We start from the raw sequence: 19,324 nt of genomic DNA on the forward strand, positions 1-19,324 counted from the left end.
TTTTTCTCCTAGAATGAAAACACATATAAACATTTGATCATCAAATTTGGATCCATTTATTTTTAGCATTTCATTACATTTTTCTCTCATTCCTAAACTAGAGGAAATTATTTATCTAAATGGTTGTAAGTACTGCCTGTTTCTCGAAAAGCTTTTGAAGTTACCTATTTTTATTTGTCAAAAGAAATAGCATGTTACAGATACCACTAATTCTTGTAAAAGTTATTTCATATTTAAAACTAATTCAAAACATAAAAAAACAAATTCTCTTGAATTTTTATTCTCCAGAGGGGTAATGTGTATTTTTCTACTTTTGTATTCAGCTTCCTCTTTCTTCACTTGGGAGATACAGTCACTACGTCTTCCTGCTGAGCATCGCTTTCCCTAACAAAATGCAGTCTTACCTGAGTTGGGAGGGCTCTAGCTTTCAGTGTCTCCTACAAGTAGCACACCATCCTAAACTGGAAAGGGAAACTTAATATTGAATGACTTGGGCCAACATGATCAACGTGAAAGCTGATGTGTCTAAAATGACACATTACTTCTCTCATTTGTAATAAATTTATACATGTGATTAGCCATGCTGACATATACCCAGGAACTATACATACTTAAGATTTTAAAACAAACAAACAAACAAACAAATAAAAAAGCAACACAACCTTATATGAACAATCCTGAAGAGGTCAAAGAGCTCTCAAAGTAGGGACCTTCAACTCACAGTAACCTGTATAATTTAATACACTAAAAACAAAGACACAGGCTTGGGAGTACACAAGGAGGTTGTTTTGTGATTTCTTCATTTTGATTGTATTGCTTTCCTGTCCTTAGAGGTAAGATTTTGACTTCAAAAGTAACAAAATATTTGAGAAGGGAATTCACATCCTTCAATTCTAAATGGTATTCTTGGATTTTCTCAGCAGTCCATTTTTCCTGGGGAAAGTTTATGGTTACTGAGAAGGGTCAATGCTTCTACAACAGTAATCTTGCCTTTGGGAATGTCCATGATATTTTTATTAAAGTGGCAATCTGAATTTCTTTGGCTCTTGTTGTGGTTCAGTATCTATTACCAGCAAGGAAGGCACTGGATCTTTGGAATTGACATATACATCTTTTAGTAATGGCAACAGCTTGTTATCTTTTCTAGAAATTTCTTCTTTGATTTCTGGATGCTCTAAGGAAACAAAAAGAGGTCATAATAGTTTGTTTTCTTAAAAAGATAGTTTCTCCAAAAATCTTAAATATGTATGACAATGTTAAAACACAATCTTCTGGATAGCTAGGGGCAAACACGAGGGTGAGGTTCTGCATGCACCCTGTGCAGACCCCTGGAGAGCCCACGTTCCCTTGAACTCCAGGATTTGAGCCGCCACCACCACCGGGGGCCTGCCCAGCAACAACCTTAATGTCACTGGAGGACTAGGAAGGGCCGCAGCCACGACTCAGCTACTCGGGCAGGAGGCTACGGGTGGAAGAGTGCTTGGGAGCTTGGAGGGCTTTATCTTGCTGATCTCCCGCTTTGCTTGGCTCTCCAAGTTAAAGTTCGTGAAGGCACAGTCACACAAGCCCACCCACATCTCTACATCATGATGCCCTTGGTGCACCACGCACGTGTCGAAGAGCTGGCGTGGGAGGCCTCTGTGCACAAAGAGCATGCCTGGTAAGGTATGCAGCTGGTACTCTCCTTATGTAAGTTCATCTGTTTTCATATCTCACCACTTTTAGGGGCCATCTTTGTCCATAGATATACTGGAGGAAAAGCGAGCAGAGAGAACTGAAGGCAGAAAGCCTATTCACAGTGACTTATATGGTGCTGGTAATAGAAAAAAATAGTTTAAAAAATTATAGTAAAAACATGCATCACAGTGTCTACCACTTTAACGATTTGTAAACGTACAATTCATTGGCAAAAATGCATCCACAATGCCGACTACCAGTCACCCTTATCTATACTCGGAACTTTCCCATTATAGCCATCATAAACCCGGTACATGCTAAACAGCTCCTTTTCCAGCCTTAGCTGCTGGCACTTCTGCTTTACTTACTACTTCTCTGAATTTGCCTGTTCTAAATATTTGTCTAAGTAGAACCATACCTTTTTTTTTGTCCTTTTGTGTTTGGCTTATTTTTGGTAACATGTCTTTAAGGTTCATCCACACTGTAACACGTATCAGAATGTTATTTATTTATTTATTGATTGATTGATTTTAATGAAGATTTATTTATTTATTACATATACACTATTCTGCCTGCATGTACACTTGCAGGCCAGAAGAAGGCACCAGATCTCATTATAGATGGCTGTGAGCCACCATGCTGTTGCTGGAAATTGAACTCAGGACCTTTGGAAGAGCAGTCGGAACTCTTAAACACTGAGCCATCTCTCCAGCCCCAGGATGCCATTTTTTATAATGGAAAACATACATTCCATTGTCTGGGGGCATATTTTGTTAGATATTTGGCTTGATAGTACCACTATAGACATAAATGTGTGTAGGTCTTTTGGGGTTTCTGCTTTCATTCTTTTTAGAAAAATTTTTATTTCAAGATACTTTATTTTCATTCTTTTTAAAAAATATATATTTATTGTATTTGAGTGCTTTATCTGCCAAGGAGGGCATCAAATAACATTATAGATGGTTGTGAGCCACCATGTGGTTGCTGGGAATTGAACTCAGGACCTCTGGAAGAGCAGGAGGTGCTCTTAACCTCTAAGCCATCTCTTCAGTGCCAATACTTTATTTTCAAAATGGGTCACAACATAAGTTTTTTGGCCCATTCTGCCGATGTAAAAGCTACAAATGCTTGCTCAGCAGCTGAAAGGACACTCGTTAATATCATGTCTAAAAAGTGAATACAAATCCATATAAAACAAGTTGTTTATACGCCCAAGAATGAAGCTGCTGGATGATGTGGATTTTGCATATAAACATGGTGTTGGTAGCACCAACATAGCTGGTTGGGGTTGATAATAAAGGACACACATCCACATCCATAGAATTAAGGCAAGTGTCCAGAGAAGTATCAGAACCACGTACAAGGAGAAGAAAACGTTGGAAAAGTTTACCATGGAGTCTTCCTTTAAGCTACTGTGAGTAAAGCAGGCCCACGGTGAAGATAGGACCTTTAGGAACCTGGTGAACTGTTTCTTTATAAAGAGAATTGCGGTGCTTTGAAAAAATGAGTCAGGGAGACTGAGCACTCAGGAAGGCAACAGCTGTGAGTCTGGAGGATATAGCAGGAGGATCTGTTGTGTCAGGCTTAAATGAAGCCCCAATAAACACCAGGAGCCGATATGGACGCAAACACACAAGGGTCTTTCAAGTTTTTCAGCTTCAGCTGGGCCCACACTATCACTGACACAGTGGATCAGGTGTGAGCCCTGAGTACAAGTAGGAAAGAACTTTTTTATAAATTGTAGTGAGCAAAAAAGCCGGTAAGTGGGTTTCTAGCTTATCAAGCATCCTATTGATTATCTCTTAAACTAATTGATATTCATCCGGTACAAGTCCAGTATCAAACCAGGAATAATTACCTTCTAAGGAATAACTCTTGAGAGATCTGGGGAAGCATCAGAACTTTTAGTACTTTCCTGTTTCCAGACTATTGGACATTCTATAGCTCTGTGCCAAGTGTATCTTTGTGGGTTTTTCTAGATCTGGAGTTCAAGAGTAGGTCACCCAAATATAGAAATGATTTTTTGCGTCTTTTATTTATTTATTTATTTATTTAGTTTATTCAGATTACAACTAAATTGTTATCCCATCATTTGTATCCTTCCATTCTTTCCCTCCCTCCATTTTTACCCTATTCCCCTCCCCTAGGTCTATGACCAAGGGGAACCTCCTCCCCCACTATATGGTCAAGTCTCATCTCATCTACTTATTCTTTCTTTGAGTGGCATCAGGCTTCCCCACCAAGGACAGGTGGTCAAATATGGGGCACCAGAGTTCATATCAGAGTCAGTGCCCGCTCTCCACATAACTGTGCAGAATGTCCTGTCCATTGGGTAAGTCAGAGTAGGGGTTCAGTGTTTACTCCTTGTGTTGTCCTTTGTTTGTGCAGTAGTTTGAGCAGACACCCCTGGGTCCCAATCTACCCATCACAATGTTCTTCTTGTAGGTTTCTAGGACCCTCTGGGTCCCTCTATTTCTCCATCTCCTATATTTCTCTTACCTAGAGTTCCAGTAGGATGTCCTCACATCTATCCCAGTCTCCTGGTAAGTGAAGACTTTAATGGGACATGCCTTTTGGGCTAGTGCCCAATTATAAATGAGTCTTTCTGCTCCTGGGTTAACTCATTCAGTATGATCTTTATAGCAATGAAAGTTTTAAGCAAAATGGAGTTACTTTGGTCTATCAGATCAAGCTCTCGGTCAAGTGATGAGAATGTCATGAAGTATTGGAGTTCACAGGAACCAAGACACCAGAAAAAAAGCAGTGGGGACCTTCAACTAAAAAGCATTGATTTGGGTTTTTTTTTCCTAAGTTGGAAAACATTGTGTATCTTTCTTATTCATGCAGGGAGAAAACCCATGATGGATCCTGATTAGTGAGGGAGTATCCAGATAAGGTCAGACCACACCTGCTTGTGCCAAAGACTTTCTGAAGCAACTTCATTTTGGAGACCAAAAGAAGGAGACAAAAGCTCAAGATGGTCAGTGCTCATAGATGACAATACAAGCAACTTTTACAAAGCATCATGGTTTTCTTACATATTACACCTAAGGGTAGCTATGTTACATGGTCTCTGAGCAAATGCTTGTGTTATGAAACCAAGAAAGACACATCTTAAATTCTAGGTGATGACTACTTCTCAACTACTTGGCTTAAAAATAATTTCAGAGTCCATTCTGGGCCACTGGGATCAGTAATTCCATGAGGGTGGCAAACCAGTTGGCATCTTAATCCTCCTGACATAAACCCTGCTGGGAAGAGAGTTTACACCATATCTTTGGGTTTCTCATTTGCGCAGAGGCAATGACAGTAAAGGTTACCTAGTGATGACAGCCAGAGGAACAACTATATGGGATTCATGTAAGATACGCGATCTCTATGCTCAAAATTCCACAGCCACTCCCCTTTGGGCTCACCAAGCACGGCTACTCAAATCCAGGATGGTACAAAACGGGCTTATCTGGAAACCTCAGGGTTTTTTTTTTTTAAAACAAAGGTGACTTTATTTATTTATTATTTGTTTTCTTTAAAAACATTTTATTTTTGCTATTAATTACTTGCACATAGCGTGTCTGTGTGTGGATTTATGAACCTGAGTGCAGTGCCTGCAGAGGCTACAAGAGTGTGTAGGTGCAGTTACAGGTAATTATAACCTGACCTAGGTGCTGGGAACTGAACCTGGGTCATCTGCAAGAATAATATGTACTCTTGACTTCTCAGCCATCTCTCTGGCTCCCTATTGATTTGTTCCTTTATTTGCATACACCTAGATATTTTTCAGAGGAACCTTCCAGTGAAGATAAGTTCTCTCTGGGACCAGAATTGGTGAAGCACAGCGTAGCCTAATCTGTGAGCTTCACTTGAACTAATGTATACTAAAAATTAAAAATCCATATATAATTACAAAAGACTTTTCTTTTCTACTCTACCTTTACCAGCAAGAGCTATACCACTATATATCATGCAAAATTGCTCCGGATGCTGATTTTTGGCAAAATACATAAACAAAGGAGGAAAATTCACATGAGATAATTTAGTTCACAGTCTATAGAGATTACCCTTTCTTCAAATATTCTAAGGTGAGCCTCTGGACGAGGGACAGAGCTTAGTGCTACAGTGCTTGCTTTAATTTGCAAAAGGCCGGGGCTTTAATCTCCAGACCCACAAGAAAGCAAAAAAATATGAAAAAAAACCTGAAGTAGGTAATAATAATAATAATAATAATAATAATAATAATAATAATGATAGTGCAAGTGTGGCCACTTAAACTCTATGAGAAATTCTACTGCTCTCAGGCATTTGTTGTGTTTAAGATTGATATATTTACTTGTTTATCTGTCAGTCTGTCTGTGTGCCTACTTGTCTGTCTATCCATTTGTACGTTTGTTTGTTTGAATGATTTTATGTGTGGTATATGTGTGAAGGAGCCCATGGGGAAAAGAAGAGTGTGTCATATCTCCTGGTGCTGGGAACCAAACCTGGGTCCTTTGCAAGAACAGCAAGTCATCTCTCCAGTCCCAGTTTGCATCTCTGATGGATTTGTGCATCCTTTCTGTTGATACAATCAAACCTCTTTAATGTTCATGGGTGCTGCTATGAAGCCTTTCCTGGATTGCCTACTGCTCTCATGGGCCTCTACCTTTGAAAATCCAATGTAACTTCTATATTCCTTCTCGTCTGTGACTCTCCAACTTCTAGTATGTGGTAAACTTGTTAAGGGAACATTTTTTTCTTCCACTTTCTGTTTCTCTAGTGTGTGTCTTGCATTTAATATATTAATACATATTTTCAGAAATAATGAATTAATTTATATATTTATTTTAGTACAACTTTTTGGAATTGTTGCTTCAAAAGGTGGTGATGTGTGCCAGAATATCTTGGGAAAATGTTCTTAAGAATCTGATTTAAATTCTTAATGTGTCAATAAATCTATTTTCTCTTAGTTTTCTTGCTAGAAAAAGTACCATCTGCTATGCATTTACTTAGTGAATTAATTCATTAGTTAGATTCCAGGAGCTTCTGCAGTTCCCCTTTTGGCTCAGAGCTGGCTAATTGTCATGTTTTTTTTTAATGCCCCCTTTTACACCTCTCTGTCAGCGTTTGTCTTAGTCACTATCCTGTTGCTCTGAAGAGACACCATGACTAAGGTAACTCTTAGGCAAGAAAGCATTGAATTGGAAGTTTGCTTATAGTTTCAAGAGGTGAGTCCATGGTCATCATGGCCAGAAGCAAGGCAGCTGGCAGGCAGGCATGTTGCTGAAGCAGTAGCTGAGAGAGCCAGAGAGGACAGAGAGAGAGAGAGAGAGAGAGAGAGAGAGAGAGAGAGAGAGAGAGAGAGAGAGAGAGAGATTGGGCCTCATGAGGGCTTTTGAGACTTCGAAGCGCACCCCCCAGTGACTTACCCCATCTAAAAGGCTTATCCTTCCCAAAAGAGCTTCACCAACTAGGGACCAAGCATTTAAAAATATGAGCCATGGGGGCCATTTTCATGCAAACCGCCGGTGTTCTCAGCGGGGAAGTAGGTCAGTATGCTGCCTCAGTGGGCAATTGTCATGGGGACAAGATCATCCAGCGCTCCGCTCCAGAAATGTCTGCAAAGCTGGTAAGTAAGTGTCAGGTGGAGTGATTCTGGGCATGAAGAAAGCCACTTTTTGCCTGACAGGAGAAGACATCATCACGGAGCAAGTTATTAATCATAATAATCTCTTAGGGAGACTGCTGGAGGAGTTAGCGTGAGGAACAGAGTGAAGGACTAAGAACATTCCTCCATTAATCATGATCCCAAGAACAGAACTCCCTCGTGACCCTACTTAATCAAAACAGAACAGCATCCTGCCAAAGTGGCCAATACCCAAACCACACAAGTGAGGTATTTCAAAGTCACAGGCTTTACCTTCCAGAATCAGAAAGCCTATTAAAAATAAATAATGCGCACTTCTCCCTGGCAAGTGCGGAAATTGATACCTCTGCACAAGCCCAGTGCCACACACAGACTTCACCCAGTGTGCTGCCTTCCTCTAGAGGAGCAACTGAAAAGACCTCTTTTAAGCGACCACCTTTCCTTCCTTCCTTCCCATGCCTTGCCTCATTACCCAGTAAGAGAGAGCTGCCACATTTTCCGTCCTCTGAGGCCCACACTGGGGCTGAAAAACATCATCCCCCAAATAGCACATTACACATGCCAGCTGGGATGGGTGGTCTGGGAGCCAATCCAGACTCATGGTTTCTCTCAGCTTCAGCTCCAGTCCCTCAGTATTTCAATTAGCTCAAACAGCTCTTCATTTTTAAGGTCTTTGAGCTCTAGTCTAAGTCAGTTATACTGTTGGATTCATTTTAGAAGCATGGAGGTTGTTTTGAGACATGTTAAGCCACACAGTAAGTGGGCTGGGCCTTGAGCCTAGGCCTTTAATGAACCTACAAATCTTGCCCTTAATTGTTAGGCCACGCCAATCACCAGGTTAAGTGATGGGGATGTAAGGATGAATTAGATTTGTCCCTTGCTCCCAAGACTGAGAGACTTGTGTACTCTTTCTACTTACCTTGAATTTAGATAGAGTGCTACCGGTGAGGTAGAACTTTAGTATCACAGAGTTTAAAATCTTGTTCTGCTTGGGAGGGGTGGGAATTTGGAGTCAGGACTCCAAACTGTAGCCCAGGCTGGCCAGGGATTCACTATGTAGCCCAGGCTGGTCTGAAACTCATGGCAATCTCGCTGCTTCATGCTCCCACCATGTTGTTGATTTCACCAAGAGTTGGATTATCAGGTGACAAAAGGGCATACAAATCCAGTCATTCTGACTCTACAGTCTATAGGCATAAGCAATATACCATATACCTTTCTGCAAATATTTAAACCGAAATTTACCCAAGATGTGATAAGTAAACATATAGTGCTGTTGTTCAGTGTTGAGCGGCTAGCCTGGGTTCTATGTCCAGTGGGCTGGTCCAGACACTGCTTGCTTCTGGATGAGAATGGGCAGACCTTGAGACCAAAGGTCCTGTTTCTTTCAGGAATGGCTAGAGTGATTTAGGGCAAGGCCTGCATACTAGGCGAGGCTCCTGATCTCACTCAGGGAGGTGGAAATGATTTTTCACCCACTGGATGTTACAGTTTAGCTTTTTGAGAATGAAATTGCTGGTATCAGACAGAAGTTGAGACTTGGGAACTCCATAAACCCATGATGACACTCAAAGAGTTAAAGGTCCTTAGTTAAGCTGCTGAACTAAGCACAGCAGAGAAAGCAGGTAGATGTCTGCAGGTGCTTCGCAGGTGGGCAGCACAGTGATAGAGCAAGGTTTGGCAGCTGCCAAGGCACCCTCTGCTATCGCTGCCTTGACTTCCTTAGCAAGTTAAGCCCTGAGTGTCCAGTGGTGATTCTTCGCCAGAATAAATGGAGTCTTGGATGGTCATGGTAGAGGAATGGTGCCAGCACCTAAGAGCAGGCCAGCCAACCTTTAATTATAAACCTTGGGCAGTGGCGAGGGGTTTGAGGGTGAATGTGTCTGATTCACTGGGGCTAGGGGTACCAGGATAGTTAATCTACATACAGTGGCACAGTGCCCCATTTACACGCAGTAGCACCAGGTCCTATCACAAGAAGGAAAACACAATACTTAATTATCCTATGGGTGGGGGAAGAACTTCTAGGTCTGATTAAAGGTCATTTGCTTAAGGCTAAGTTTTCCTCAGCATAGGGTGGGGTACTTCCCCAGGTGCTTGCTAAACAAGTTTTATCAGAAAGGATTGGGCCTATAATCTTCCGTGCTGGCTATGTGACAATCCTTAAGAGTTTTTAGGGTTCAGGAAGGGGACCCTTTTGAGAAAGGGAGTCTGCTATAATAGACTGGGCTCAGTTGGCTGGCCAGATACTCTAGACGTCAACCTTTCCAGCAGAGCCCCACATAGCATAACATTATCACTACTTGAATCAAGTAGACAGCAACACCAGATTTGGGCTGAAATAGTGCTATCAACAAAGGTAGAAAAAGTGAGAAAGCCATTCCATGAGCAAGGCCCCAAAGAACAGGCAGGCACACACATATCCATGTGTATCCCACTCTTATTTTTGCATGTTTCAGTGACTTGGTGGTGCAGACATTGTCAGTCTTCCAAAGCCAGTGGTTTGATTTTCTTCATTTCTAATTTATTTTTGTTTACTTTGAATTGAGGGTTTTGCTTATGTAAAGTACATGAATGTAAAGTAAATAGCTTAATAAATTTTCACATTGGCACATACTATGTGAACACCATCCAGAATAAGCCAAATAAGAGGGTCAGGGGGCTGGAGAGATAGCTCAGTGGTTAAGAGCACTGACTGCTTTTCCAGAGGTCCTGAGTTCAATTCTCAACAACCACATGGTGGTTCACAACCTCTATAATGTGACCTAATGTACACTGTATACATAATAAATAAATAAATAAATCTTTAAGAAAGAGGGTCATTTTCAGAGCCCAACAAGGCTTTTTTAGACCTGCACCTCAGTCAATATCTATGCACCTTGCCCAAGATAATCTGTGTTTTGGCTAGTTGTTGAATTTCAGGAGAAACCATTATACAATGTATTCTTTTGTGTCTTCTTTCTTTTTGTAAACAAAACCTCTCTTAAGATTCCTGCATGGATCTGGGGTGGTGGTGGTACACATGCCTTTAATCTCAGCACTCCAGAGGCAGAGGCAGGTGGATTACTGTGAGTTCGAGGCCTGCCTGGTCTGTAAAGAGAGTCCTGGACAGGCAAGTCTACACAGAGAAACCCTATCTCAAAAAAAACCTCCTGTATGGAATTGTATCACATTAATTTCTTTCCAGACTGTCCAGTTTCCATCATATAAGTATGTCTCCATTCAACCATATATTTTAATATTGACAGACATTTGAGTTGTTTCTAATTTCTAGACAGTATAGGTCATCAATGCTTGTTTTTAGTGGGCACATGCTTTCACTTTAGTGTAGTATACAACAATGTGTGAAACTGTCAAACCAAAAAATAAACATGTGAACATATACACAGAGAAATTCATTTCTGGGGGTATTTGAAGCAAAACTAAAATACAAAAAATGAAAGAAAAAGGAATCACCATGGTGTGGTTCTTTAGGTCCCAAGGTCCCTAGATCATTGGCTGCCGTCTCCTCACCATTCTAATTTTCTTGCAGTTGCTGCTAATGTACAGGGTTTTAGCTATGTTTAGTGATATAGAGAAAAATACATTGACTCCATATTTCTGAGAGGAGTTATTTATGAAATGTGGCTTTTACATGCTGTATTATGATGTTGTATGGGGTTGGCACATTACTTCATGGGGTTCTGTGGTAAGGAAAGTATACAGAGGGGGCTGCTGAATGACTAATGTTAAGGAAACTCGGACCTAGAGTTAATAGAACATTTCCACCTTTGTTGAGTTTCGATATTGGAGTTCTGCCATATTATGGGGGGAAAATGCTGCTGCTGTTTGCTGCTGAACAGATTTTGGAAGTCATTGCTATAAACTATTGAAATGTCCTCAGATTCCAACGTTTTATTTTCCAAACTATGTCTCTCACTGTCTTCTACACCTGGAAAAAGTGCAAAAGTCTTTTGTCAGAACCATGTGTCTGTATTTTTGATTTGGACAACATGGTAGCCATAACCATATGCTATGAAAGCAGAGTCTAGCAAAATATCAGATATTTGCACACCTGACACAGATGGTCTCTTTCTCTCAGCTGCTGGGATGGGGTCCAAGTGCTTAAATATGAGTGCTAGCTGCATGGTCTTATATGAATGACAACACAGACCTTTCAAGTCCTCATCTGCAATAATGGACAATAAAGCCTTATTTATGTGGTAACTTGTCAAATGCTAATAATAGAATATATAAAAGCTACTTAAAGTGATAACCCCTGTAGCCAGTAGCCACATGAGACTATTAACCATTTGAAGTATGACCAAGGAATTTACTTTCACTTATTTGTGTTAAACTTTTTAAAAATGCTGGATGGTGTGGCCCACATCTTTAATCTCAGCACTCAGGATACAGAGTTTTGACATAATATTTTGGATGTCTCAGGCTGGCCTCAAGCTCAGTATGTAACCAAGGATAGCTTCGAACTTTGAATCCTCCTGCCTCCACTCCTTCCTGAGTGCTAGGATTAAAAGTATGCTGGGAAACAGGCACTGTTTGTGTGGTGCTGGAGATGAAAGCTAGACCTTCTTGCATACTAGGCAAGAACTATATAACTGAGCTCTTCTCCAGACCCTCTTTTTAAAGTTGGAGTGTTTGTTTATTTGTTTGTTGAGACAGGGTCTCACTATGTAACTCTGGATGTCTGGAAACTGACTATGTAGACTAGGCTGGCCTCAAACTCACAAAATTGCAATGTATAAGTGTAAAATGTGCCAGAGTGTGAAGACTTAGTATGAAAGATGCAAAATATTGATAATCTTTATACTTACACATAGACTATTTTACATATCCTAAATTAAACATACAATATAGTATAATATTAAAAAGTAATTTTACTCAGTTGTTTTTATTTTTAATGTGGCTAGTAAAAACTTAAAATGAACATATTACTTACATTTTATTTTTACTGGACAGTACTATTGTAGAATAATGCTTACATATGGGTGTAAGTAAATAAATATTATATGATTTCACCTTTGGTGAGGTTAAGTGATTCTTTTCAGTAGTTTTGTCTAATTGTTCTTAAAATATATAAACTATGTCATATAAAATGTCTGAGTGTCCATAGGATATATACATATATATTTGAGCAAACATATACATGTGTGTTTTACCTAAATGATAGCTGACTGAGATATGAGATGTAAACTCCTCTTATAAATCAATGGATACTGGATTTGCTACTGCTAATGAAAATTTAAAAGCCAAACAAACACTATCAGCAATGAGTAAAAGAGTGAAGAACATCCATAAAAGAAGCATTGAGTGGAAACATACGAATCATATGAAAACTTGGGAAAAATTTTTTTGGTAATAAATAAAAATTCATAACAACATTTTTCCTGCTGACATATCCAGCTGTAGCAACGATTCGAAGTGACATTTCATTCTTGGCTTATGTACTTATTTATTTCAAAAACTGTAAAAAGATTTATCTATTTTTATTTTATTTGCATGAGTGTTTTGTATGCATGTATATCTGTGCACTGTATGCATGCAATACCAAGAGAGGCCCGAAGAGGGCGCCAGATCCTTTAGACCTGGAGTTTAAGATGCTTGTGAGCATGCTGGACATTGAACTGGGGTCCTCTAGAAGGGCAGAGACAGAGCGCTCTCTCTCTCTCTCTCTCTCTCTCTCTCTCTCTCTCTCTCTCTCTCTCTCTCGTCAGACAGACAGTACTCTTAAGTGCTGAACCATCTCCCGAGCTCCAGTATTTTTCTTAAAATATACCCCATTTTTAAAACTATAACATTAAATAAAGTGATTTTTAAAGTAACTTTTTTATTTTCTTGTGGTCACATTTCTGCTTTTCAGAAATTAAAGTAAATCAGGAAGTATGATTCTGAGAGAACTCCGGATGGCTGGTTAGCTCCTCTAATGGTGCTTTGAGTTTAACCCATGTGTGTGGTACTATGTCATTTCATATACACACGCATGACTCTTTCCTGGACAATATGATGTATGAATGGAACAGAAATAAATATCTTCTCTGGTTAAAAACAAAACAAAACAAAAACCTCTCTAGCCGGACGGTGGCGGCACACTCATTTAATCCCAGCACTCAGGAGGCAGAAGTAGGTGGATCAATGTGAGTTCGAGGCCAGCCTGGTCTACAAAGCTAAGTCCAGGACAGCCAAAGCTATGCAAAAGCCTCTCATTTTGGTTGAAAAATATAAATATATGTAATCAACAGACCTGTGTGGTTGTGGGCTTAGACTGGGGTGAGTATGCTGTGCGGGGCTCTGGAGTGGAGTCATGGTTGTACAGTGGTAGCTATTGGAATGCCCACTGATGCTTCAGGATTTGCAGTCCACTGTATTTCACAATCCATGAAGCATGTGGAGCCTCAAATAAAATACGGTTTTCAAAGTACAGAGCTTGCTTTGAACCCACAATGGCAAAACAGAATACGGCATTAATACTTGATGTGACCCCTACTGCCAATAAAGGAAAGCTTAGAGGTGATCATTGATGAATTATGCTTCTAAACCACCCAGACAATGGAAGATTTCCTTTTATAGCAGCCAGAATCAATGTGCCTAAAGACTCACTACAAGGTCAAGCTAAAAAAAAAAAAAGTAAATGTATGTTACTCTTTAGCCCATTAGTCCATTAGGAGTATGCATTTTTTGTTAAAAAAAAAAAAAGGCCTTAGAGCTAGAGGATCCTAGTTCAATTCCCAGAACCCACTTGGTACTGGTACTTCACAATCATCTGTAACTCCAGTCCAAGGGAATCCATCACCCTCTTCTTCCCCCTGTGGGTACCAGGTAATCATGTGGTGCACAGACACACATGCAGGCAAACACCCATACACATAAACCAAGAATATGGACGATTTATTTTGTATGCTAAAATATTAATTATAAGAAAAAGAGTTAAGCAAGCCACCAAAAAGTATGAATCAGAATAGGTTTACTCAAAAAATGTGTTTTATATGGCATAAGCTCACAATTTTAGCAGTACAAATATTTCCATTTTAGAATTAGTATAAAATAAAATCTGGAGCTTTTGACTACTTGTTTCTATTTGTGTGTGTGTGTGTGTGTGTGTGTGTGTGTGTGTGTGTGTGTGTGCGTGTGCATGTGTGTGTTCTAGTTTACAGTATGTGCCACAAATATTTTCTCTGATGAAGTAAAACTGGGATACTTGCAGTGTGCTACATGCTGATTTCTATTACAGTCATTGTAATAAGACCCTTGGCTCACTCAGGGCTGATCCTTTGGGCTGCTCCTCAGTGTTTTCCCATCCTGAAACTCCCTTCTAACCCATTTCTTAACAAACACTGGTCAATGCTATTGTTTTCCTGAAAAGCCTTTCCAAATTCAAATCAGAAATTTAATTCCCACTGCAAAGCAGGACAATAGAGATCACGAGCGAGAGTCAGCTTGCCTGTTGGATTTGTCCCCAGTGAGGTTAACAGCAAACCAAGGCCGAGCCATATGTTCTCTTTTAGGCACAGTTGTTCATTAATCTGGCAGATCCTATAAATCAAATGCTTATTTTAAAATTGTTGTTTTGAAGCAGGGGGGTGGGGAAAGTGGGGGCAGATTACCCCGAGGCCAGAATCAGCATGCCAAATCCAATTCCGAAGCTTTCAAGTATAATGTGGACGTTTATTCAATATTCAGCCAATTTTATTTTTCTGTCTCCCCACTTTCCCATTTACTTTGAGCCACTCACAATAATAACAAATATGAGAGCAGTGCAGTGTGCAGGTTAAAAGGACGAGGGGGCAGGGATAGACCGTGCATTTCTAATCGCTGTGTCCTTGCCACCTCCCGAACACTGTCTTTGTTCAAGGCAGTGGCTCTCAGTCTGACTGCACATTTTAATTACACAGAGAATTTTTTTTAAAAATAGAGAATTCCCCTAAACCTCACCCAGACCAATCACATCAGAATTTCAACATGGAGTATGAGTCAAGTTGTTTAGCTAGTTTTAATCTCAGGTAATTTTAAAGTGATGTTTAAGCCAAAATCTGCTTTAAGAGATCTGTTATTGAATTGTCCTGTTTCATCTTATGCATGTGACCACTTTCTTTTGTGTCTTGCTGGCCTGTTTTAATTTTTTTTCCATAGTCACTTCTAAATCTTAACTGTTCCACTCACAGGTGTTGCTTCATGCCTTTCTTTCTAATCAACATATGGGATGAAAATTAAAGTACAAGTCATTGCTTTGGGAGAGAATCCACTGGGGGAGCTGGCAAGTAATAAACACCAGGGAACCCAGCCAATCAGAAGTGTCATATATGCTACTTTTCTCACTGCTGCAAACAGATACCAGACCAAAAAAAGCATCTGAAGAGAGAAAGGGCTTGTTTTGAGACACAGTGCATCATTAGAGGGATGCTGCATCGGTTGGTAGGTCTGGGAGGCTGCTTACTCAGATCGCTGGGTTAAGAAGCTAAGAAAGGAGAATGGCTGTGCTTAGCTGGTCGCCCAACCCCCCTTTCCCTTTTCATTCAGTCTGGGATCCGAACTCAGGTGGGGGTGCCACTCACCATCAAGGTAGGTCTTTTTCCCTTAGTTAATTGTCTCTAGAAAGGCCTCACAAGCACACTCAAAGGTATGACTCATTAATACCCTAGGTATGTATTAATACAATCAAGTTGACAGCTAGAATTATCTATTACCTATTCTCATGGGAACCCAAATAAAGCAACTATTGCTTAATCTTGTTATAGAGATAAAAGGATAACTCAGAATGATGGAGAAGGAACATGGGAAAAGTATTTATCTACCAGTTCTTGCTAGTCATTAGGGGAGGATTACTTCTAGGTGTCTTTAATTCTCTGTTACTTCTAGCTGTAGTGTGCACAGTCAGAGGGGACTTGTAGCAGCCTGAATTAGCCTTTAAGCAAAGATTTACAAACACTGACAGAAATCCAGCTAGTACACAGCAGAGCTAAGCTAGACCATACTCTTGTTGCATCCATAGGCAAAAATGTTCAGATTCAGCACAATTTTTTCTTTTGTATATGCATCTACTCTGTTTCCCTTTACCCTTATATTTTTTTATTATTTTACCTTTTGTGATATCACATCATATTAGTTACATTTTTTTACCATGATAAAATATGATGACCAAATGGAACTTATGGAAGAAAGTTTATTTTAGCTTATTGTTTTGTCCGTTATGATAGAAGAAATACAACAGCAGGCAGCCAGAGCAGGAAGGTAAGAAATCACTTTTAAAAAAAAAGATTTATGTACTTATTATGTATACAGTATTTTGCCTGCATGTGGGCCAGCATGCCAGAAGAAAGCACCAGATCTCATTATAGATGGTTATGAGCCACCATATGGCTGCTAGGAGTTGAACTCAGGACCTTTGGAAGAACAGCCAGTGTTCTTAACTTCTGAGCATCTCTCTAGCCTGAGAAATCACATTTTCAACCACAGACTGAAACAGAGAGAGTATTGGAAATGGGACAAGGACATAAAGTCTCTCAAGATTCCACCTCCTAAAGTTTCTATAAACAAACACCACTGCCAGTAACTGGGGCCAAGTGTTCAGATACCTGAGCCTATAGAAGACTATTGCGTATTTAAACCACTACACATGTTATTTCATCTTTTCTAATATCTCCTTTTTAATTTTTGACATATTCCTTTGTTATTGAGGCCTATTATTCTTTATCTCCTGGGCAAGTCTGATCCACATGACCCCCACCGCTGACACATCTAAACCCTTGCGTGTTTTTAAAACATGTGTCTGATCAGTTAGTTTACTTATTAAATCCTTTATCTCCAAACTCTTGCTTTCTGTGGTGGTTTAAATAGATTTGGCCTCTATAGATTCATGTGTTTGGATGCTTGGCCATAGGGAATGACACTAATTAGGAGATGTGGCCTTGTTGGAGTAGGTGTGGCTTTCTTGGAGGAAGTGTGTCACTGTGGGGGTGGCCTTTGAGGTCTCCTATGCTCAAGATAAGCCCAGTTTGGAATCAGGGCTTCCTGGCTGCCTTTAAATCAAGTTGTAGAACTCTCTGCTCCTTCCCCATGTCTGCCTGTATGCTGCCATGCTTCCTGCCATGATGATAATGGACTGAAGCTCTGAATCTGTAGGCCAGCCCCAATTAAATGTTTTCCTTTATGAATTTCCATAGTAATGGTGTCTCTTCATGGCAATAGAAACCCTAAGATACCTTCTGTTTATCCCATATTGCAAATAACTCACTCATCCTTCAATATGAGCTCAAATATTACTTACATTAAGAAGCTATCATGCAAAACCAAATTAGTCTCCTTTTCTTCAATATCATTATACTGTCATATGCACATTCAATTTATAATATAGAAGTTATTATAAAATTCTAAATATTTATTTATATGATACTTTCTTCACAGAGACCATGAATCCTAAGAAAATAGAAGCCATTTCTCTTTGTCTATCTTCCTATAAGTGGAACTGACTATAAGTTTGTATTCCAAAATGATTTGTAGGATTATGTTAAAGCCACATTGAAGCAAAGTGGTCTCAGAATATGATTTTTTCCCCATGTCTTTCACACTGGGGACTGGACTCAGGGTCTTCCACATGCTAAGCAAGTACTCCACTATTGACTTACATTTCCAGACTATAGCATTGTTTTACAACGATGCTAGTGAAGACATATCTAATGGAGCTAATCATGGGAGATTTTTGTTTGTTTGTTTTATGAGACAGGGTTTCCATGTGTAGCCTCAGCTGTCCTAGACTCACTTTGTAGACCAGGCTGACCTCGAACTCACAGAGGTCCACCTGCCTCTGCTTCATGGAGTGCTGGGATTATGAGCGTTTTCCACTGCACGCAGCAGTCATGGAAATTCTAATGAGAAATGAGTCTTGACAATTGCTGTAATACCTGAGGAATGACAGCAAAAGTTGAAGGGATACAATTATAGTTCACCAAAGCACACCTTTCAGGACAAATACAAGAAGCATGTTAAAAAATCATGTATGGATAATTTTTAGAATGGAATTATATTATATTGCATGATAAGCAATAGACGGTCAATCAAAGAAATAACAGTGTATTAGATGAACTCATTTTTGTGCATGAGTCATAATAAGTTTTAAATCACAATAAAGTAGAGGTTGTAGAGAGAGATATAGGACATATTTAACTGAAAGAATTGCGGGGCTGGAGAGATGGCTCAGTGGTTAAGAGCACTGGCTGGCCCTCCAAAGGTCCCAAGTTCAATTCCCAGCAACCACATGGTGGCTCACAACCATCTATAATGAGATCTGGTGCCCTCTTCTGGTGTGCAGGTGTACATGCAAGAAGAACACTGCATATATAATAAATAAATAAATCTTTAAAAAAAGAATTGCATAGAAGAAGACTCTCCCACAAAAGACTGAAATGAAGCTATTGTTTTAGAAATCTTATTCTTACGGTTTTTCTCTGGAATGTGATATCCTGATTTATCATGAGCTCACCAACAGTTTAGCAGAAAGATGAGCATGGTGGTACAGATTTGTAATGCCAACCCTCTGGAGTCAGAAGCAAGGCTATATTTTCTCACTGATGAAAAAAAAAACTTCTTTTAATGGAAGCTGTTGGACGTTCCCAAAAGGCACGTCCCACGAAAGTCTACAGTTACCAGGAGATTGGGATAAATGTGAGGACATCCTACTGAAACTCTAGGTAAGAGAAATATAGGAGGTGGGGAAATAGAAGGACCCAGAGGGTCCTAGAAACCTACAAGAAGAACATCGTGATGGGTGGATCGGGGCTCAGTGGGGGGGGTCTGCTCAAACTTTTGCACTAACCAATGACAATACAATAGTAAACATCGCACCCCTACTCTGATCTAGCCAATGGACAGGACATTCTCCACAGTTATGTGGAGAGTGGGGACTGACTCTGACATGAACTCTGGTGCCCCATATTTGACCACCTGTCCTTGGTTGGGAGGCCTGATGGCACTCAGAGAAAGAATAAGCAGGCTACCAAGATGAGACTTGATAGCCTATGACCATATAGTGGGGGAGGA

At 39.9% G+C, this 19,324-nt stretch overlaps 1 pseudogene across 1 annotated transcript; it reads right to left on the reverse strand.

Moving 5' to 3' along the window:
- Window positions 1-288: 288 nt before the first annotated feature.
- Window positions 289-1,655, reverse strand: LOC311601286 (NADH dehydrogenase [ubiquinone] 1 alpha subcomplex assembly factor 4-like; annotated as a pseudogene). The gene is made up of 2 exons: window positions 1,440-1,655; window positions 289-1,174 (listed from the first exon to the last, which is right to left on the reverse strand). The product of its transcript is annotated as an NADH dehydrogenase [ubiquinone] 1 alpha subcomplex assembly factor 4-like (transcript).
- Between the last annotated feature and the right edge of the window lie 17,669 nt (window positions 1,656-19,324).

This window comes from Acomys minous, assembly GCF_964271855.1.
Source record: "Acomys minous genome assembly, chromosome: 7".
Classification (NCBI taxonomy): Eukaryota; Metazoa; Chordata; class Mammalia; order Rodentia; family Muridae; genus Acomys; species Acomys minous.